This window comes from Mus musculus (assembly GCF_000001635.26).
Source record: "Mus musculus strain C57BL/6J chromosome 4 unlocalized genomic contig, GRCm38.p6 C57BL/6J MMCHR4UN_CTG4".
Classification (NCBI taxonomy): Eukaryota; Metazoa; Chordata; class Mammalia; order Rodentia; family Muridae; genus Mus; species Mus musculus.
The window spans coordinates 31,920-54,183 of record NT_187053.1 but is presented as its reverse complement, the minus strand read 5'-3'; the positions used below and the strand labels follow the sequence as shown (position 1 = coordinate 54,183).

At 48.7% G+C, this 22,264-nt stretch overlaps 1 pseudogene; it reads left to right on the top strand.

The window, feature by feature from the left end:
• On the top strand, positions 11,023–12,878 carry Ccl19-ps3 (chemokine (C-C motif) ligand 19, pseudogene 3; annotated as a pseudogene).

Below are 22,264 nucleotides of genomic sequence, written 5' to 3'. Positions count from 1 at the left end.
ACGTCACGGGCGAGAGGAGGGACGCGCCACTGGCTCCGCCACTAGGGGGCAGCAGCATCGCCGCGGTCCTATGTCAACTACAGAACAGCCCTGGCTTGCGTGCTTCATCTTTGTGAAACTGATTTGTTTTTATTAATTGTGTATCGTGTTAGAAAAGATATTTATCATTTATTTGTCCCCATTTAAGAATAGAACAAATTTCTTTTCCGCTCGTCAGTTTCAAGCCTTTCATCAGGCACAGAACAGCATTTCGTCTCTCGAGAAGCCTCTAGGGAATAAAGAAACTTTTGCTTAGAGTGGGTTCGGTTGCTAAGTAATTTAGGACGCTAGAAGTGATGTGAACTTCCTTCAGCCTTTAAGTCAAATATTAGTTAAAATTTGGTGCCATGGATTCGGGAACATCAGGGTGTTTGGGTGGGTACCATGGAGGCAAACTCCTTCTATTGATCGCCACCCTCTTGCCTAGTTGAATACCCGTAGACTCAAAGGCCTGGATGGGGGATCTGGCCACGCATGCGAGCCCCACCCCCTGCTTCACCCTCATCCAGTCCTTGGCGTTCAGTGAGCCCTTAGCGAGGAGCTGGGAGGCGACAGATGACTTTGGAGACTTGGCGACTCCAGATGCTAACGCCTGCGCAGCCTCAGAGCTAATCCGCCTGGACCCAGAAGTCTAAAGCCATCCTCTCCAGGCTCGGCGCGCCCCCTGCAGGCCGGAGAGTAGAGACGTTGTTTACATCAGCCAACTTAAACCACCCCGAGACCTAATAGCACACAGTGTCACAACTCCAGCACACGCACTCATTCAAACATCCAGCCTGGGTCCTCTCCCGTTCACTCCCTTGCCTCCCTAGTTCCACGACAAACTTTATTGACTTTCCAGACTCAAGTATGAGTGGAGAGTTCCTTATCCCAAATGCAAAGGGCCCCTCTTCCAATTCTCCCTGTTCTGGTACAAGGATTTGGTCAGACAATGCAGGTTCCTTGGTGAGTAGGAAGCCAAGCTGAGCTAAACCCCGCTGAGGAATCCTAACCTGGGACAACTTTCCCAGGACTCATCCTGAACCAGGATGCAGAGGCAACTTGGCTTAGCCGAGTCTGAACTGAGTGAGGTGGTAGTCCACAGGCTCCACGAAGAGAATCAGAAACATTTCAAACCTACCTGATCTGCGGACCTCCACCCTCACCCCCCACCCTGCCCCACCCACGCCCTTACTCTAAGTGAAATCTAAACCAATGGCTGGGTGTGGATGACTGAAAGCAGCTAATATATTAGAAGAAGAATCTTTAGATCGATTTGCATAAGATCATGGGGGGGGGCACCAATACTGTCTTCACACTGGGGAGACTGAGAACCAGCTGGCTGCTCAGTCGATCAGGTTGGGTGCTTCTGCAACCTCTGGCTGGCAATGAGGGGCTGGGGAATTCCTAGAGAGCCGCCATACTGGAGGACGACTGAAGAAGCTGAGTTAATTGGCCACAGGGAAATATGGCAGCAATAAGACAGATAACTCAGCAGTGTGTCACATAGGCAAGTGGTCCTCTTCAGATCTGGCCCACCAACAGAAGACACCATCCTGCCCACAGTTAGAGTGGGTCTTTTCCATTCAATAGGTCTGACCAAGAAAACCTCTCATAGGTATACACAGAGGGTTATCTCAAAGTAGATTCCACATCCAGTCAATATGAACTGTCACAGTGCCTGTGTCCTTTCCCTCTCTTCTCACCCCTACTCGCCCCCTCCTTCCCTGATTCCTCTTCATCTCTCCAATTGTATGTGGGCATTTGCACATGTGTATGTGGGTGCATGTCACTTGTATATGTGTGTGTGGAAGCCAGAAGCCAATTTTGTGTGTGTGTGTGTGTGTGTGTGTGTGTGTGTGTGTGTGTAAATGAGACAGAGAGACGGAGAGACAGAGTGTGTAAGGACTCAGGGAAGCTAGAAGAGGCTGTCAGGTACCCCAGATCTGGAGTTACAGACAGTTGTGATCCAACTAATGTGAGTGCTGAGAACTGAACTCCAGTCCTCTATATCAGCAGCAAACATTCATAACCATTAAGCTACCATCTTATTTTCTAAAACAGGATCTCCCACTAACCCTGCAATTTACTGACTAGGCTAGGCTGGCTAGCTAGCAAGTGCAAGAGGATTCACCTGTCTCTGCCTTCCCAGTGCTGGGCCTCCAGCACCGTACCTGGCTTTTGCGTGGGGGCTGGGTATGCAAACATATGTCTTGGGCAGGTACAGCAAGCACTTTCCCAGCTGAATCATCTCACCAGCTTCCCCCACCCCTGGTCTTTTAATGCTGGCAAGGCTCAAGACTTGGAACTTAGGACCTCTTCTACCTACGCTCCCTCTCTTAGTGATCTCATTGTCTTCAGGCCTTAAATACCACCCGTACGCTTCCAAATATGTATCTTCAGATAGCATCTTTCCCCTGAACTCCAGACATGCCAGCTACCTACTTAACATTCCCATTTATGTATCCAGGGTGCAGCTTCAATGCAACCAATCAGAACTGAACTCCTGGTCCACCACAAACCCACTTTTTTCCAGCCCTCCACATCTCAATAACTGTCCCATCCACTGACTTCTTCTTGCCTCTGCTTTCTCTCACATCCTCTGCTGAGCCCCGGTCCACTGGCTCTACAATCTTTCCAGATCTGAACACGTCTCAGTAGCTCCCAACACTGCCTGTGTCCCCTGAATTACTGCAGTAGCCTTCAGCCACAACTCCTTGCTCCACACTCCTTTGGTTTAGTCTACATTTAACAGCTATATGGAATCTTTTAAACATTAAGTCAGATATGTCAGGGTTCTGCTCGTCCGGCTAAGGGCTCAAGTCACTCAGTGAAGTAGACACCTACAGTGGCTGACAGACGTGCACTGTCATTTCTTATTGTCTGTGTCCTATGCTCTGCTCTTTTGGACTCTAGGCTGCTCCTCACATTCTTGCTTCTTGGCCTTCGAATCTGTTGTTTTCTAACAAGAATGTTTCTCCCAGGTTTCTGTGTGGCTCTTTCTTTCTTTCTCTCTCTCTCTCTCTCTCTCTCTCTCTCTCTCTCTCTCTCTTTCCTTCTTTTTCTCTTCCTTTCTTTGTGTCAACTCTCTGTTTTTATATCATTAAAGACTCCTCTGACTGCCTGATTTAAAATAACACCCACCCTGCACGCCTACCACTTTTGCCTTTGAGGGGATGGGGAGTGAGGTCTCACCATGCAGCCCTGGCTGCCCAGGAACTAGGTACCCTTGGCTCTTCCTACTGGGATTAAAGTGCTGGGATTAAAAGCATGTGTCACCACATCTAGCCTCTCGCCTTCTTTTTAAAAATAATTTAAAGTTTTATTTGAATGTCTGCATATGTGTATGTGCATGCATGTGAAGTTACCTAGGGAAGCCAGAAGAGGGAGTCAGAGCCCCCGGAGCTGGAGTTATAGGCAGTTGTAAGCCACCTGATGCGTGTATTGGGCCCAGACTTCTGGTCCTCTGGGAGAACAGCAAGTGCTCTTAACTGCTGGGCCATCCCTCCTGTTACCCACTCTTGACTTCTCTATTTTTCTTTGTGGCAGTTGTTGCCATCTGACTGTAGATTTTGTTGTTTGCTTATTGTCTGTCTCCTTCGCTGAAATAGAAACTCTGCAACAACAGGAAGGTTTCTGCTTTGTTAGCTACTGTCCCCCAGTGTTGGGGACAGCTGGGCACAGAGGAGGACTCAGTCCATACTATGTGAGTGTGCTGCAGATGTGACACGGATGCCCTCCCTGTACACTGTTTCCTCATTACTGCACTCTTTCCTGCTGACTCTTGGGATCATTCCCAACAGGCACTCAAGGCAGAGGGTAACAAAATAACTGAAAGTCTCATGAGTCTGCACTGCACTGTTGTGTGACGAGGACCTTGGCAAGAGGCAAAGGCAAACTCAAAAAGGCTTAGTAAGAAGGGACGTATGGCTGCACCTTTTACAGAGGTGAGGGCAGCCAGCCACTGCGCATAAACAAGCATAGCTTCAAACTCTGGGCTTTCTCTGCTAGACAAAGTAGACACTAAATGTGCTGCATGAAAATTCTGCGCATTGAAAGGACTCCACGTCTTCATCATCCCGAATGCCACTCCTGCAGCTGGAGGCAGCCAGTTCCTTCTGGTGCTGGTATATCTTAGAGGCCCACCTGAAAATGAAGACCATTCACTTCCCCTATTTTTCAATCCTAGAGAATATCTCCATGAAGCTTGTGATCAAAGAAAAAAGCAAAACCTAACAAGTTAAAGGCTACGCTACCTTCCTGTGCTTTCCTCCTTGACTTCCAAAACATCTAAGGCCTGTTCGCTCACATATGCATGTCGTGAGCACATCCATTTAGGGGTGGTGCTGTAATATAGACAACACCCTTAGGTCACAGGGGAACTACAGTCCAAGTTTCCTACCAGGGCCCTGGGGCAAAGAGCTGTTTGGTTTGACTTGATTTGTTTGGGTTTTGTTTTGGCTTGGTTTTTGGTTTTTGATTGTTTTTTGCTTCTTTTTCTTTTTCCGCTTGTTTGTTTTTTATTTAAGTGTGTGTGTGTGTGTGTGTGTGTGTGTGTGTGTGTGTGTGTGTGTGCTTCAGAGGCCAGAAGAGGGCATCAGTTCCCCTGGAGCTTAGGTTACTGGTGGTTGTGAGCCTCCCTGTGTGTTTACAGGGAGCCAAAACGAGGTCCTCTGCAACGGCAGCATGCACTCTTGACCAGGAAGCCATCTCTACAGCCCCATTCAGGCTGCTCCCTCCTTTATAGTCCATGAAACCAAGGACCGAGATAGAAGGACTTTAGGTATCATTGAGAAGAACTAGACAAAGTCATAGCTCTGGCCCTAGGACGAGATGTGACCTCCTGAGCTGACGAAAAGATTGCCAGTGGGAAAATATCCAAACCAGGCTCTAGAAACCCTACACCTTTTAAGATGACAAGAGGCTTTCTGATAAAGAACCGAGCAGGTCTTTCAGTCATGTAGATAGGGCCAAGTCCCTTAGGAAAGCTAGTTTATTACAGAGAGCTTGGAAAATAGTATAAGATCTGCCTAGAGCATAGATAGGAGCAACAGTGTCTTTGGCCACAGTCTGCTCTCTCCGTTGAGCGTCTACTCTACTTGATAATAACCTCTGCCTATCCACTATTCTCTGTCTGTGTCTCTTGGGACTTCAAGAGAGAATACGCAGAAGGGAAGGTTTCCAACTGAGATCCTGGTGTCAAGTTCCACCCTGTGTGTCACTAGTGATGTTCTGAGTGACTATGACAATTGTGCAACCTCCTGATGTCCTGGGTCCTCTGTCTCCATGCAGAGAGATTATCTGTGCGCTCATATATAAAGGCAACCAATCCCAGGATTGAGATCCACTTTGAGGATCTACTTTCTGCAGTCTCTTCTGGTAAAGCTTACAGTATCCCTGGAGATTCTGACAGAAAATGGCACACTGTAAGGATATAGGAAAGTCAAATATTTCCCACTCTCCACTCACAACTCAGAGCTTGCACAACCTCTGATTACCATATATGGGAGCTCTTCCTACCCCAGGCTGTTGGCTGCAGTGCTGGGTAGGTCTTGCAGCTGCAAACTGACAAAAGGGTCATGGGAACTACTGCATGTGTAGACTATTGGTCAGAAGCACAAGCCACAACTGGTGCCTGTGATGGACATCTGAACCTCATAGCAATTTTTGAGGACTGAGCCCTACAGCTGTTAGAAAGATGCTGTCTTCAACTGAGAGGCCACAGGTGGTGTTGCCAGGGGCAGCAGGAGACCACAGCTCAACAAGCCCCTTGTGGACCGGAAAGTTCCCTTACCCACAGGGGCTTCCACTCAGGCAAAACTGACACCTGAGTGTACTGCAGGGAATTCCAGAATGGCCGAGTGACGCAATATTAGAACTTAACAAAATGGGAGCTTATTAAGTACTTAGGCAAATGACAGAAATGGAAAAGGCAGAGGTTCTTTTCATATGATAAAGGCTTTCTCACCTAGGTTGAGCATAACTCTGGAGACTAGAGTCCCTGGCAATAAATAGCCACCAAAGCTTCTAGATCCTTTTTCTCAAGAACGTGAAGAACAGATTTCATGGGAAACAAGTGGTGAGTTTTTAGAAGGGAGTGTTGTCACAGAAGAGGGCTTAAGGGGAAGAAATCAAGTGGCACTCCCATGCAGCAGGAGGGTTACCACTGAGGGCCTTTGTCTAAAGGGTAATGAGACTCTACAGAGTTGAGGCATAGGGAAGTGAGTTGGTTAGTCCAACTGGTCTACCTGGACTCATGGCTGATGCCTGTGAACCTCTGCATCCTCCTGACTGGACTGGAATTTTGGAGACAGCTTCAAAGCCAATGAAATCTCTGATCATGAATAGAATCCAGGTAGCTATACCCATTAAGTTTCTATGTAAAAGGAAAAGAGGGATAATAAGAAACCAGAGCACAGCCGGGCAGTGGTGGCACACGCCTTTAATCCTAGCACTTGGGAGGCAGAGACAGGCAGATTTCTGAGTTTGAGGCCAGCCTGGTCTACAGAGTGAGTTCCAGGACAGCCAGGGCTATACAGAGAAACCCTGTCTCAAAAAAAAAAAAAAAAAAACCAAAAAGAAAAAAGAAAAAGAAACCAGAGCACAAACAGCACCTAACCTCTATCATTTCTGGCCCCTGACTAAGACAGAACTTCCCATAGAACTAAGGACATTTCTGCCTCCTGGCCAAGACAGAATGGGTTGTGGAGACATGAAGCAGAAGGTACTCATTTTCCAGGTCTCCTGACAAGCTCCTTGCTCCTCTTGTCATCAGAGTAATAATAGAAATGAACAGAACACATTCCAAGGGGTGTGAGATTTTGAAAGTCACTCTTATGTGTCTCTCCAACATGTGTGTGTGTGTGTGTGTGTGTGTGTGTGTGCATGTGTATGTGTGTGCTGTGTATGGGTGTGTGGTTTACTATGTGATCCTGTATGGTCCTAATCACATTCTTTAAAAAGATGTAATTTACAACAATGTTCAAAGATTAAGCAAAGCTTAAAATTTAAGTAAAATTGTATGTGCAGATTTATCTTCTGGAAGAACTTCCTTATGTAAGTGCAAGTGCCAGGGGTACATTTAGATGTTTAGACGGTTGTGAGAGAAGAATGATGACATTAGAACTCAGGCTTACAAACACTCTGACCAAGCTCATTTTGTTGCTTTGACACCCCCCCCCCTCGCTTGAGCCATCGTTGGGGCAACACTGTCTCTGCAGGCAATCTTTGCTTTATCAGTTGTGCTGAAGTTTCTTCACTCAGCCAGCAGGACAGGCAAGCTAGATTGTGGGGTAAAGGGCCCTTTCCCTGCTTCACATCCCCTTAGTTTTCTCTTTCTTTTTATCCTGCCTCTCATATGGCTGGATTAATTTGCTAGAACAGCCCATAAATCTTAGGAAAACACATTTACTGTTTATGATAAAGGATGTTACAGAGGTCATAGTTGTTATTCTAATGCTGTGACGGGACACCATGACCAAGGCAACTCTTATAAAAAGAAAGCATTCATTGAGGGCTTGGTTACAGTTTCAGAGGTATAATCCATAATCAACATGGTGGGGACCATGGCAGCATGCAGGCAGGCATATTGGAGCCACAGTTGGGAGCTATATCCTGATCCATAAGCAGAGAGAAACTGTGACATCAAGCCTGGCTCGAGCTTTTGAAACCTCAAAGCCCACTCCCAGGGACACACTTCCTTCAACAAGACCACGCCTCCCAATCCCTCTCAAGCAGTGCCACTCCCTGGTGACTAAGCATTCAAATATATGAGCCTATGAGGATCACTCTTATTCAAACCACCACAAAGGGCTACAGGGAAAGTCTTGAGAGAGACCTTCACAGGTGTGTGAGGCGCACAGAGCTTCTGCTCCCTTTCCAGGGAGCCCCACTTCCTCAGCTATTCAGAAACCTAATTTGGTCTTTTTGAAGTTTCACTATGTGGCCATAATTGATGATGTTATGGCTATAGGTTTATGAATTTACCCTGCCTCTGGACTCTCTTGGGTGAAGGGGTCTGGCATTCCAGCCCTTTTATCCCTTCTCAGCAATATAAAAAACTCTGATTACTACAGAGAGTTAAAAGATTTTAGTATAAATTTGCTGGTAGAGAGGGGGGACCAGAAAGAACAATTGTTTAAACTACTTTGTTATTATTTGTGTGTGTGTGTGTGTGTGTGTGTGTGTGTGTGTGTGTGTATCTGTCTGTCTGTCTGTCTGTCTGCGGAGGTCAGAGTGGGTGAGATCCTCTGGGGCTGGAGTTAAGCGTTGCTCCGATGTGGATGCAAGAATCAAACTCTTCAAGAACAATGCATGCTCTTAACCACTGAGTCCTCTCTCCAGTCCCAAGCTTATACTTCAAAAGATGGTTCACAAAGCTGCATGTGTTTGTGCACACCAAGTTCAAGGCCAGCCTGGTCTACATAGAGTGTTCTAGAATAGAGAAGACTACATAGAGAGACCCTGTCTCAAAAAAAAAAAAAGGTAATAAAAGGGATTTTAATAAAACATCCATTTGAGAAGTAGTCAAACCTGGACTTAAAGGCTTTGGTGCAATTACGTAGCAGCACTGGGTCTGACTACGGTGAGGGTCATTACTTCCCTGGCCATGCATCAGGTGGGCAGTGCCGATTCCCACCTCTGCCATGTGCTACGTACTCTGTGCTGCATGCTATGCCCAGTATATAGTTGGCACGGGCAGGGTGGGCGGGTAGTACCAGCTATGTGGTTGTGTTCTCTGAGCCTCCTACTCTGAATGTGTAAAACAAGGATCACAATACAATAAGCACATGTCAGAAGATGCTGGGAACATTACACAAAGTATGGTTGGCAGAGGGATTGATCCAGAGCACAGAAGACAATCAGAATGCTATTGTGATTATTATTATTATTATTTTGGTTTTTTATTTTTTTGTTTTTCGAGACAGGGTTTCTCTGTATAGCCCTGGCTGTCCTGGAACTCACTTTGTAGACCAGGCTGGCCTCGAACTCAGAAATCCACCTGCCTCTGCCTCTGCCTCCCGATTGCTAGGATTAAAGACGTGTGCCGCCACGCCCGGTGCTATTGTGATTATTACTAATGAATGAAAACTGATAAATGTGAGAACTGTAGGGCCAGCTTAGGAGGTCAATGCACTCAATGTCAAGCCTGGTGTCTTAGGGTTTTACTGCTGTGAACAGAAACCACAACCAAGGCAACTTTTATAAGGACGACATTTACTTGGGGCTGGCTTATAGGTTCAGAGGTTCAGTCCATTATCATCAAGGTAGAAACATGGTAGTATCCAGCCATACATGGGCCTGGAGGAGCTGAGAGTTCCACGTCTTGTTCTGAAGGCTGCTAGGATGAGGGTATTAAAGCCCATGCCCACGGTGACACACCTACTCCAACAAGGCTACACCTCCTCATAGTACCACTCCCTGAGCCAAGCACGTACAAACCATCACAGCTGGTCACTTGAGCTTGATCCCTGGGACTTCCACAGCGGTAAGAGAGAGTCAACACCCTCAGAGTTAACCTCTGACCTCCACTCCTGTGCTATGACATGTGCCCACCTCCTCCCAGGCACACACACACACACGAAAAATAATCATAATTTCCAACTATCTTTAAGTCAGGATGTAAGAACACATTTGCCTTCCCTGGTGAGAAAGAGGAGACAATGGCTTGAGACATGGCTCTGAGAGTGAAGGGCCTGCTATGAAGCGCAAGGATCTGAATTTGGATCCCCGGAACCCACCTTAAAAAGTAGGCACGCAGTGGCACACACCTGTAACCTTCGTGCTTGGTGAAGCAGAGACAAAGGGGGAGCCTGAAGCTCACAGCTGGTCACAGCTGGTATTAGCAAGTCAGTGAGCTCCAGGTTCAGTGAGACCCTGTCTCCAGAGCTAAGGTGTAGAGTCATGGACGAGGTCCCTGATATCAACCTCAGGCCTCTGCGTGGCGTGCACACGAATGTGGATGTTCCCATCTGACACACACATACAGAGGACCCCAAGTGTGGGTGCAAAGGGCTGGGTGGGTACGCCATATATTAGCTGTTCTTTTGCAGTCTTCTCTTCTGGTCTTTCTCACAAGGATGGGAAATCACTTATTCCTCCCTGATCTTTCAATTCCTTGAAATTTAGGGATTTGTCTCAGAAGGAGCTGGCTAGCCCCTCTCCTTAGAAATCCCCTCTAGGTTCCCAGGACTGAGAGAAGGGAAAGATGGAGGGGGCTGTTCCAGCCTGTGCTCCCTCCAGCTGTTCCTCTGACCTAGGCTTTGGATTTGAGAAAATGAACAATGCCTGTAGATCCAGGTAGCTGATTCACAGGGACCTGAGCTGTGGGCTAGGAGGCCTGGGCCCTCTCCTTAGGAACCTTCCCTTCCAGCTCAGCCTGTTCCAAGAGAGGGACTGGCCCCCAGATGGTGACTTGGAAGGCACTGTGATGACAAGGAAAGACCATCCAGGCTCTCACGCTTGCTCTGAAGGTACCATGGAGCTGGCTTCAAAACCGGCCTCATCAGAAAGAAGAAAGTGGTGAGGGTGTAGAGAAGCCCACTGGGCTCTAACTACCCAGCTAATGCCACTATCCAGAGGACAACGCAAGCCCTCCCTGGAACTGACAGGACACGGATTTTTTTTTTCCCAGACTTTTGCAGTTCTCAGAGCTAAAGCCAAAGAAAGCAGAGGGTGAAGACTCTGAGTGGGGGGAAGAAGGAAGCCAAGGTCATGTTTTGCCAGAAAAAAAAGGGGGGCAGAGGGGGATAAAGGGGAAGACCAAGAACGGGCCATCGAGGGGGAATTTTGGGACAGAAAGTGAAAGCTCAAGGCATAAATTGGAGCTGGTGGCAGCCTCAGCAGGCTCAAGCAGGCTCACTGGGGCACACACAAGCTCACTTGCACTTGGCTCCTGAACCCCTTCATGCCACAGGAGGACATCTGAGCGATTCCCGTCACTCCCCTGTGAACCCGTCGGAGCCTCGGCCTCTCAGATTCTTGCGCACACAGTCTCTCAGGCTCACTCACTCTCTGTGGCCTGCCTCAGATCGTCTGCCACGGCCCCCCGTGTGACCCCACTCCTGGCCTTCAGCCTGCTGGTTCTCTGGACCTTCCCAGGTAAGGCTTTGGAGATGATTACGGTAGGGGCCACAGTGACCTGTGGACAATATGTAGGTCTTAGACTGTTACAATGGTCATGAAAGACCCTCCGAGTTCAGAGTCAGTGGATCCAAGGGCTCCTTATGCCTTCTGTGTGTGCCTGTCAATATGAGTGTGCCTGTATCCAGGATTCCAATGTGGCTCAGCTCTGTCATATCCTGGGGCTTATAGCTGTGGGCTCCATGTCCTGTTACCTCAGCTTCCAGGCAGCAGAAGGAAGGAACAGTGTATCTTCCTTGAGGGACCTAAGACTATAATTAAGTGGGTGGAGTGTTTGCCTTGCCTGGGTGAAACCCTGGTTTCAATTGCACCACTGGGGTTGTGGGGGTGAGAGCTTTGCTGTGTATTTGCTTCCATCTGAGAGAACAAGAAACACTGAAGACATGCTTAATAACTTGTTCCCCTTTTGGGGGTTGCATTTTTAAGGGCCTTGGTTTGGTTTGGTTTGGCTTGGTTTGGTTTGGTTAGTTTGGTTTAGTTTGGCTTTTGAGAAAGCATCTGTCCATGTTGCCCAGGCTAGCCTCCATCTCCTGGGCTCACGTGATCCTACATCTCAGCTTTCCTCCTGGTAGCTGGGACTCCGGGTATGGCAGCCATCTGCTGTAGTCATTCAGAAACCTGAAGGAGTCTCAGCAGAGGCAAGCCTCCCCTGTCCCAGCATTCTCCTGTTAACTCTCCATATGCTAAAACACTGTAAAAGCTGAGAAAACCTGGGAAAGGGTGTATGACCCCAGCATTTGGGATACGTTGAAAAATGGTTATTTACTAAATGGCTTAGAAGACTACAATATGTTCAGCAGCCAACTGAGCCACAGTGGCACTCAAGGCTGAATATCAGGTCCAGCAATCACACACAGAGAGATGCTATCAAAGCCACTTAGGGACTGTGGCCTCCCTTCCTCATGGTCTCAGGGTCTTCTCCCCTTCTTTCTCCTATCTCAGCCCCAACTCTGGGGGGTGCTAATGATGCGGAAGACTGCTGCCTGTCTGTGACCCAGCGCCCCATCCCTGGGAACATCGTGAAAGCCTTCCGCTACCTTCTTAATGAAGATGGCTGCAGGGTGCCTGCTGTTGTGTGAATTGCTTGTGGAAAGAATATCTAGCCCCATCCCCCCATGAGCCCTTGCTGATGCCATCATGGCTTTAACCCTGAACTCAGGGCCGAGCCCAGTTTTCATGGAAGCCCATGAAACAGGTCCCTACAAATAGTCTCCAAGCCTCCGTTCCTTACTTTAGAGCTTGCTAGGAAACTGGGTTCCAGGGCTTTTATTCTCTCCAACCTCTGGCTACAGGTTCACCACACTAAGGGGCTATCAGCTCTGTGCACCTCCAGACCAGCCCTGGGTGGATCGCATCATCCGAAGACTGAAGAAGTCTTCTGCCAAGGCAAGCCTGACCCTCCTCAGTCCTGCCTCCACCCTCCCAACACCCCGAGATTCCAGCTCATGACCCTGCCTCTCCTCCCTCCCCTTAGAACAAAGGCAACAGCACCAGAAGGAGCCCTGTGTCTTGAGTAAAGAGATGTGAATCACTCTGGCCCAGGAAACCAAGGACCAGAAGAGAGGACCAGGCCTCCTGATGCTCTGTCCCAGACCTAACCCAGCCAAGTCTGTGCCTAGAGAGTCGATGTGAGTGTGGACAAGAGAGTTTGTGTGGCTAGAACACCGTCTCTCTGTGGCTAGACTGCAGTGCTTCCAATAAAGCTGCTTGGTACCGTGGATCTGTCTGTCGGTTGTCTGTTCTCTCTCGCCCCAGGAGGACAGGAATAGGAAAGGAGGGGGTGGAATGGCAGGATATATTTCCACCCTGAGCTCTGAGCAATCTGTTCCCCAGCCTCCACCTGACACCCTGATGCTCCCGGAACCAGCCCCACAGTGAAGGACCTGGCCCAGGTCTCTATGTGCTCCTCATACTCTATCCAGCCACACAAAGCTTGCATTGGTTTGCAATGTTCACAAGAAGCCTCAGACTTTTCCATCTTTGCCACCTAGACAGGCGCTTAAGCATCCATGTGTCTCAGGAACAAGAAGTAGGGGAACTTCAGTGAGGATTAGAGGGTGGGCAGAAGACATGGCTCCACTCTCTAGGAGAAGTTCTCGATCCCCCCCCCCCAACGCTCCCACTCCACCCCACCCTCATCCCCAAGTTGCTCCCTCTAATATTCTTCTCCGTCCTCTGCCCTACTTGCTTCCTTTCTGGGTCTGGATGTTTCCTCCTCCAGGAAATCATCCCTGACTCAGACTGGGTTAGGTAGTTTTGCTTCCTCCCAGATTCCCAAGGCTCCGCACCTCTCCTCCTACACACCACCCACCTACAGCACACAGACACACACACACGCACACGCACACGCACACACAGCGCTCATTACAGTAACCTATTTTTGTTAGTTTGTCCTTCTCCCTGGACAAGGGTCATATCTGTGTTGGTTTCCAGCAGATCACCTGGCACAAGATAGGGAGTCAATGAATATTTGCTTAGAGAATGAACAGATACGTGAGAAGGGGCTCAGCAGCCGTGGGGATAGCGCCATCTTCTATTCCGTCCATTCTAAATCCATTCTAGACCAGGTTTTCATCTCAGACAGTCTGAGCAGGGCTCAGCCCCATTAGAACAATCCTAGTGCCAGACCTAATAAGATACTGTCTAGGAGCCAGGGATCAGGGAAGGAAGACAGGCCCACAGGGTGGAAGAAAGAACCGTGAGGGAGGCTTGCACGACTCATCATGGAAATGCCTTCAGTACACACAGGCTCTGGGACTACAGGCAACACTGAGTCTCAGGGAATGAGTCTCCTGGGTCTGGAGGACAAGGCCTTTGGCTCTTGGAACAGCTCACAGCAATGCTTTGTGCTTAGGAAGCTTCCTGGGTGTGACCTCCAAGGACCTGTCCGGTGGGAGAGGCAAGTCTGAGTTGCTAAGGTCAGATAGAAGGTCAGATTCTCTTTCCCTTGTCTGGGGAGAGAAGCCATCATTATATCTGATATACATCAGCCAATAACCAAGCCAGACCTATCTGGGCAAGCCTTTAAAAGGAAGTTGTAGGGGAATTGTGTTCCCCCTTCCCGCTCCAAGTCTCAGGCCTCTCCATCTTTGCTGTCCCAGACAGGTGTTCAAACATCCAGATGTCTGAGAGCTCAAGTGTCAGTAGGAGAGGTGGCAGGAGGGAGTCACAGTGGGGTGAAGAGGAGGGGCAGAGATCCTAGAGCGACGGGAAGCCTGGTGGCCTCTTCCTCTTCTCCCACAGACAGGTGTTCAAAACCTCAAGTATCTCAAGTCTCAGAGTCACAAAGGATGGGACAGATGGGAATAGTTTCCAAGAACAGTTGCTATGGAGTGAAAATTGTTTCCACCACTTGTGGGAAATTACCCACCCATTCAAGCATCCACACATACACTTACCCAGGTGACCTCCTTTCATCCACCACCCCCATACCCACTTCCCTGTACCAATCCATTAATCCCTCTGTAAAGTCACCCAGTCATGGACAACTCTGCCTCCCACAGACAAGAGGTTAAGACATATGGGGAGGGAGATGTTGCCTCAGATCTTGCTCAGGTCTCAGGGGAACCAAGAAGCCAGCTTGCTTTTGAAGCAGACACAAATCCTCCCTCTGGTGCCTGTAGCCCCAGAGAAATATAAAGAATAGAAGAGGCAACCATGGGAGCCCTGCCCAAGGTGCTACCAGGACAGAGGCCCTGGGACATTATTAACCCCATAGCAAGTCCTAGTGTCTGGACCTGTGTCACAACCCAGTCTCCCCCATCACTGAGTGACTCTGGGCAGGTTCCTTCAACATTCTCCAACCCAGGATTTCCATGCCATGTGATTGATTGCAGGAAAGGGGCTACTTTTGAGTCCTTCCAAAGACATAACTCTTGGATCTTCAGATCTCAGGCTAAGCTTCCAGCCTTGTACAGGCTCCCCCAACATCCAACATATCCAGAAATGTTCCTGCTTCTTAGCTCCCCAGAGGCCATCCTCTGGAAACTAAGGGGAGGCTAACACTAAGGAAGAAAGAAAATCTAGGAGCCAATGGCACACACAATGTGGTCTCCTGCTTGACTAGGAAAGCCTAGGAAATCAGAAATGTAGGCAGTGAACACCCCATTAGAAAGAGGCACACAACCTCCCTCCCCACTCCTTTAGCTACTAGCTTCCACCTTAGCTTCTTCTGTTACCTACAGCCAAACTGTAATGACACCTTAGCACTGGGTCTTGCTCTCTCTCATCTCTCTAGCAGCAGGGTGGGGTGAGGGGCATGCCTCCTCCTGCCCAGCTCCTCAGCACAGTGGCCCATCTGTCTCCTGCCTCTCTAGAGCTCACCGATGAGGATTACATCTCCGTTTGTCCCAAGTTCTGCTTCCTGTCTGACAACGGCAAAGTTGCTAGTTCTCTGGCAGGTAGCATGGACTCCTAGCTCCTCAGACAGGCTAGTGGCTTGTTATACACTCTATAAGGAACCTTCCTCCCTGGGCACACGGCACCTACTACACAGGGCATGACATGGGTTGATGCTCTAAAGACTCACAGCCCCTGAAGCTATCATCTCCCTGCTCTCCCTGCTCAGGGAGCTCCAGCCTTTCAGACAAAGTTTCTTGCCATTAACGTCAGCTGAGAATCCCCAGGGAGAAGAGATTGGGTTTTATCCATCTTCACTGCCAGCTTTGCTTTGCATGGCTGGCACAGAAAAAGCCCCAACATGTAATTAAGGAAAACAAACAAATTGAGAATATTCCCTTCCCAATGCATGTGCACACTCACACAGGCACACAGACAGACAGAGAGAACACACAGCACACAGAACATAGAGCACACACCCAGTTCCCAAGGCAGTCGGAGCTGCCTCTGTTGTGGAATAGAGTGCTTGGCTAGAGTCAACTCCAGAAGGTTTTGATAAGCTGATTTCAACTTCTCGGCAAGTCCCCACCCCATGCCACCCACTTCTACCCTCCGGGAAATTCAGAATCAGCAGAAAATCTTGGAAATGGTCTCATAAAAAAGGCAAGTTTTCCAACTGGGGAGTTTCCTCCAAAACCAGGCATTTCTCTAGATACCAACCTTCCTAGGTGTCCTCTTTCCCAGGCTTGGTCTATGTGGATGAACATGGCTCTGTAGTGATAGCTAATTCTCTATGGGAGCTTTCTAGGTGCTGGGAACTGATGTAAGCACTAGGACCGATCTCAAGCCGTAGGTGGGAAACATGAGGCACAGAAGGGATGTAAGCTGCCCAAGCTAGACAGCTAGGAAATGTCAGAGCTAGGGTTCCAGAGGGGCAGTGTGGCTCCAGAGTGCTACAACACATACCGCCTTTCTGAACTGGCCCATCCTGGAGACAAAAAAAAACCCAGAACAGCAAGACAGGACCAATCTGAAGGTATAACCATTACTTTCACATGGTGAGCATGTAGCAGTTCAGGCCTTCATCTGTGTTATATCATTGTGCCCTCAAATAACTCATAAGGTAGGTATCATTCCTGCCGTTGTGCATACACGGAAACTGTGGAACAGAAAGGGGGCATGGCCTCTCAAGTCCACACAAGCAGGAAACAGCAGGCCGAGACTGAAGCCCATGTGGGCCTGTTCAGTAGTTGTGATTGATGTCTAGTTGGAGTGGAAAGACTTGGCTTTGCTAGGAAGACCTGAAGTGGGGGAAACAGGAAGAAATGAGTCTGGGAGACACAGGCAGTGCTTGAACTCAGAAACAGAAATGGCCCCTGGAGAGCAGCCAGCCTCTTGACACTCTCCAGCCAAAGGGCAGTGAGACTCTCCAGAGCTTCAGTGAGGGAATCTGCTCAGGGTTCAGCTGTCCCAACGTCAGCACAATGGAATGTGGGGCTAGAATGTGGTGCTCGCCCTCTCCTTATTCCCAAGGCCAGGACCTGGTGAGGCTAAAGGGAGAGGAAAATGGAAGAGCAGTATTGGGGATCCAGGGGACTAGGGGTTCAGTGTGTGTTGTTTCTAGAAAGGGGCGGCAGCCCACTGGTGGGACTGAGCGTGCCTACATGCTAGCCTGCCAGGACAGGGTCTGAAGGTCAGTGGATTGGCAACATCCCTTGAATGATACACTTGCAAGAACCATTCTACTTCCTGAAGGGTTTCAAGCAGGCAGGCAGAGGGCAGGATGCAGGAACTAACTCTGAGGACCAGGGAGACCGTACCCTGTTTCTGTGCCTAGGACCTTGGACTCTTTTCCTTTGGCTCCAGTGGGAAGAAAACGAGCCATCCTGGCCCCCGACCTGGTATAGGTGGGAAACCTTAAGACCAGATGCAGTGATGTTAGAGTTCTAGGTCAGTTAGACACTCCTCCCCACCCCACCCCACCCCAGTGCTTTGGATCTCAGACTCTCCATACCTGGAAGTCTGAGCCCATTTTCATCAACACCCCTGTCACTATAATCTCATGCCCATCAGGCAATCAAGTATCCTCCCCAAAAGAAAGTCAGCCTCTCTTGTCAGGATCCCAACACTGTAAAGAACTCAGTGATGTAAGAACACCCACCCTTGACAAGAAGTCCCAACTCCTGTTGTATCCTCATCCGTGACAGCACCACCATTAACGTCAAGTTCTCATCATTGTCACCAGGCCACCACTTCCCTCAGTAACACACAAGCCAGATAAGGAAGGTCAGAAACTCTGTTCCAGTCCAGGGCCACCACTTTAGCAACTATATACATGACACCTCCTAGTGTGGCAGTGTTGTGGGTCAGAGCTCGTGACTCTCCATGTTAAGTAGGGCCTCTGGGAGTCTCAAAGCTGTCATCATAGAGGGTCCCACCAAACCTCTTCTCATTAAAGTACTGCTTTGCCACTGGCTGCAACCCACCATACTTATTCATGCCAAGCTCTCTTCTGATTACTGGCAACCCATTAATACACTAGATGGATATGGTCTCAGGCCTCATGGAGAGCCCCCTGCTTTTAGAAAGCAAACAAATGTATCATTAGGACTCTTACATGCAGGTCACTGATGCTCACTGACAGAAGTAGTGATGGGGAGGTCCTGGGAAGATGCAGAAACCAGCAAGATGGGGGACCGCAGAAGGACCACTCTCCAGCCACGCAATACAACTAGGACAAACATGGATAGTTCTCTGGGACAGCATGGTGCCTTGACCATTCTCCAGTCATAGTTTTAGACAAAAGACAGAGTCCCTGGGGTGAACTCACTTCCCATTTGTCTTATTCTTGATCTACAGTCAAAGAACTAAAATCCAGTGGATTCTCTGCCCACTGGAAGGAGCTTCCAGGACTATCCACATGAGCCTCCTCTTCTGTTCTTCCTAGGATGGACCAGGTCACTGATGATATATCAGGTCCAGAGGGTGGCCAAGAAGTAGCTATATGTAAGGAATATGGAGCTTGTACTTAAGCATGAAACTGGAATGTTTGCCCTTGGGATTATGAGGCCCTTTAACAATACTCAATGGCTTGAGTATGGTTTCCTATGAAACTTGTGTAGAAACATAATCCTCATGGACAGATGAGAAGGCAGAAACAACCAAGCTAGAGTGTTGAGGTGAGGTCCTTGTGACATGATTAATCCCAGCACTCGGGAGGCAGAGGCAGGTGGATTTCTGAGTTCGAGGCCAGCCTGGTCTACAGAGTGAGTTCCAGGACAGCCAGGGCTACACAGAGAAACCCTGTCTCAAAAAAGAAAGAAAGAAAGAGAGAGAGAGAGAGAGAGAGAGAGAGAGAGAGAGAGAGAGAGAGAGAGAAGAAGGAGGAGGAGGAGGAGGAGGAGGAGGAGGAAGGGAGGGAGGGAGGGAGGGAGGAAGGAAGAAAGGAAGGAAAAGAAAGTCATCACCAGATGTGGACCATTAGCCTTGAATAAGAATCATAAGTCACAAAATGACCTTTCTTCAGAATTTAACCAGTGTGTGATAGTGTCCAAGATGCAAAGAGCCCAAACTCAAATTTGCCCTTCAAGTTGTTCTGAAAGCATATTTTTCAAGATAGGAAGTCACTCCATTAGTTTGGTGTGTTGTTTTTAAATAGATAGACCAGGGCAATAGCTCAGAGGTAGTACATGTACTTAACGTATCCTCAGCGATCGATAGATGGATGACAGATTAGATAGATTATAGACAGACAGACAGATAGACAGACAGACAGACAGGCAGGCAGGCAGACAGACAGACAGACAGATAGATAGATCCTCCACTTGTATAGATAGCCACCCTACCATCTGTCACCTGTGAAATAACAGCTTCGACTACCATGTAAGATGGACATTATTTCTGTCACCACTTCTACCACCTCCAAAACCAATTCTCTGCTAACCCTGCTCTTTTTCACTGGGTCTAGCTTCAAATCCTGGGCCTTGAAAAGTCCGTCTGATTGGCAAAGACTGTGCTGTGTCTGTGTCTCCATTGCAGAAGGAACTAGAGAAACGAGTCTGTGGCCTTGGGGTTCCAGGGTGCAGTAAGCAAGGTTAACAAAGCAGGACATTCCTCAAACATCAAAAGGTGAAGTCTGAGCAGTGAGACAGCTTGATGTCTCAACAGTCGCTGTCCAACATGGACACATCCCTATCTTCCCCATCCTTGACTTAAAATGTTAACATAGTATCTATCACCTTTGCTTGTACAACTCAAAACCACCTTCCCCAAGACAGACAACTCAAAACATTAGCAACTAGCACATCTTTTAAGCTCAGGTTATCATTAAAACACACACACACACACACACCATAGACAAGGCAGCTTAAACAATAGAAATTTATTTTTTCACAATACTAGACTCTGAAAATCCAATATCTGGGTACCAATGTGGTCAGTTTCTGGTAAGGGCTCTCTTTCTTGGTGCCTTTTTCGTGTGTGTGTGTGTGTGTGTGTGTGTGTGTGTGTGTGTGTGTGTGTGTGTTTGTGCAAGAAAGAGAGAGAATACTTTCTTACAGGGCCATGCTCCCACTGTATTACGGCTCCTATTTTTATGAGTTCATTTAACTCTTTTCTATCTTTGAGACCTGTCTCATTTGCCCAGGATCACCCCAAACTCACTATATAGCTGAGGATGGCCTTGAACTACTAATCCTTCTGTCTTCACCTCTTGAATGGAGGTGCTTAAAATCCTGTCTTTAGATATGGTTGTGAGCTGGAGAGATGGCTCAGTGGTTAAGAGCACAGACTGCTCTTCCAGAGATCCTGAGTTCAATTCCCAGCAACCACATGGTGGCTCACAACCATCTGTAATGGGATCTGATGCCATCTTCTGGTGTGTCTGAAGACAGCTACAGTGTGCTCATGTACATAAAGTAAATAAATAAATAAATAAATAAATAAATATTTAGATGTGGTTGCACTGTGAATAAGACTCCATTATATGAATTCCGGTGGGCATGATTCGGTCTACAACAGTATCTAAATCCCAGATCTCAGGGTGGCATTCTTCCTCCTCTTGCTTTCTTGTGATCCTATCTCTCTATTCTGTAACCACCAACCTGCCTCTGATTGGCAGGATAGATTGAGTTACGCTGTGCTTACAAGTGACACCAAAACCCGAGCACTTTAACAAAACAAAATTCTGCCCCCGACACAAACACTGAGTGGCTCTGGGTCCAGGTAAGCACTTAGTACATCTGTGCTCCATGCGGCAGTGACATCCGAGCTGCTTTGCTCTCGGCACACACATCCCCATCCCCGCTCCCACCCATCTCAACACACATCCATGATCAGTCAAGGAAGGCGAGGATGTGGGCAAGGGAGAACACTTTCTTAAACATTTTTGATTGCAAGTGACATGTGCCACTTCTGTCCATGTTTGTTTTAGTGGAAAAGTGTCACATGACTTTGAGAGCAGAACTCGGGGAAAATAACTAAATCCAACTCTTGGTGGGAGGAATAATGGCGCCATAATAAGCTACAATCAAGAGTGGAAGAAGGAGGGTGAAAGAGGGGGGGGGGAAGCCAGCAAGCACAGACTGAAGGGAAAACTCATTACAAAAAGCTACAGTCTGGCAGGATGGGGTGACACACACCTTTAATCCCAGCACAAATGAGGAAGGGGCTGGCAGATATCTGAGAATTCAGGGACAGACTGATCTATATAGTGTGTTCCAGGCCAGCCAGAGCTACATACTGAGGCCCAGTCTCTTTAAAAAGAAAAGCTATCTATAGGTCTTAGCTGGTCCTAGGGTTTAGTTGGTGTTTGCTATTCTCTTCTGTTAACCTTTAATTGTGTGGCAATTGACACAGACACTTCAAGCCCTTCTGACCAATTTCACTATTACCATTAGAATAAAATGCCTCATGGGACCCCTCTTTGAGGAGACTTAAGCTATTGCCTAAAGGAAAAGGCAGGAGGGAGAGGGGAGAGGGAGAGAGAGAGGGCAAAGGGAGAGGGGAGAGGGTAAAGGGGAGAGGGGAGAGGAGAGAGGGGAGAGGGGAGAGGGACAGGGGAAAGGGGACAGGGACAGGGGAAAGGGGAGAGGGACAGGGACAGGGGAAAGGGGAGAGGGACAGGGACAGGGGAAGGGGAGAGGGACAGGGACAGGGGAAGGGGGAGAGGGACAGGGACAGGGGAAGGGGAGAGGGACAGGGACAGGGGAAAGGGGAGAGGGACAGGGACAGGGGAAAGGGGACAGGGACAGGGAAAGGGGAGAGGGACAGGGACAGGGACAGGGAAAGGGACAGGGACAGGGGAAAGGGGAGAGGGACAGGGAAAGGGGAGAGGGACAGGGACAGGGGAAGGGGAGAGGGACAGAGACAGGGGAAAGGGGAGAGGGACAGGGACAGGGGAAGGGGAGAGGGGAGAGGGACAGGGGAAAGGGGAGAGGGACAGGGACAGGGGAAAGGGGAGAGGGACAGGGACAGGGGAAGGGGGAGAGGGGGAGGGGGAGGGAGAGGGAGGGGGAGGAGGGGGGAGGGGAGGGGACTGGCCTGGCTGAGGTCTAGGAGACTAGGAGGGAAGCCTATAAAATGGGGGGGGGGGGGGGCTAGGAGGCCTGAGGAACGTCACGTGACTTTGCAGGCTACAGAAAGGAAGCGGGGATTTGATTTGAAGTACTATGAAAGATTTTAGCCAATGAGTAACATGATCACGTTTAAAGTTTTAAAAGACCCTTTTGGTGGCCTGGAAAATGGATAATATAGAAACAAGTGAAGA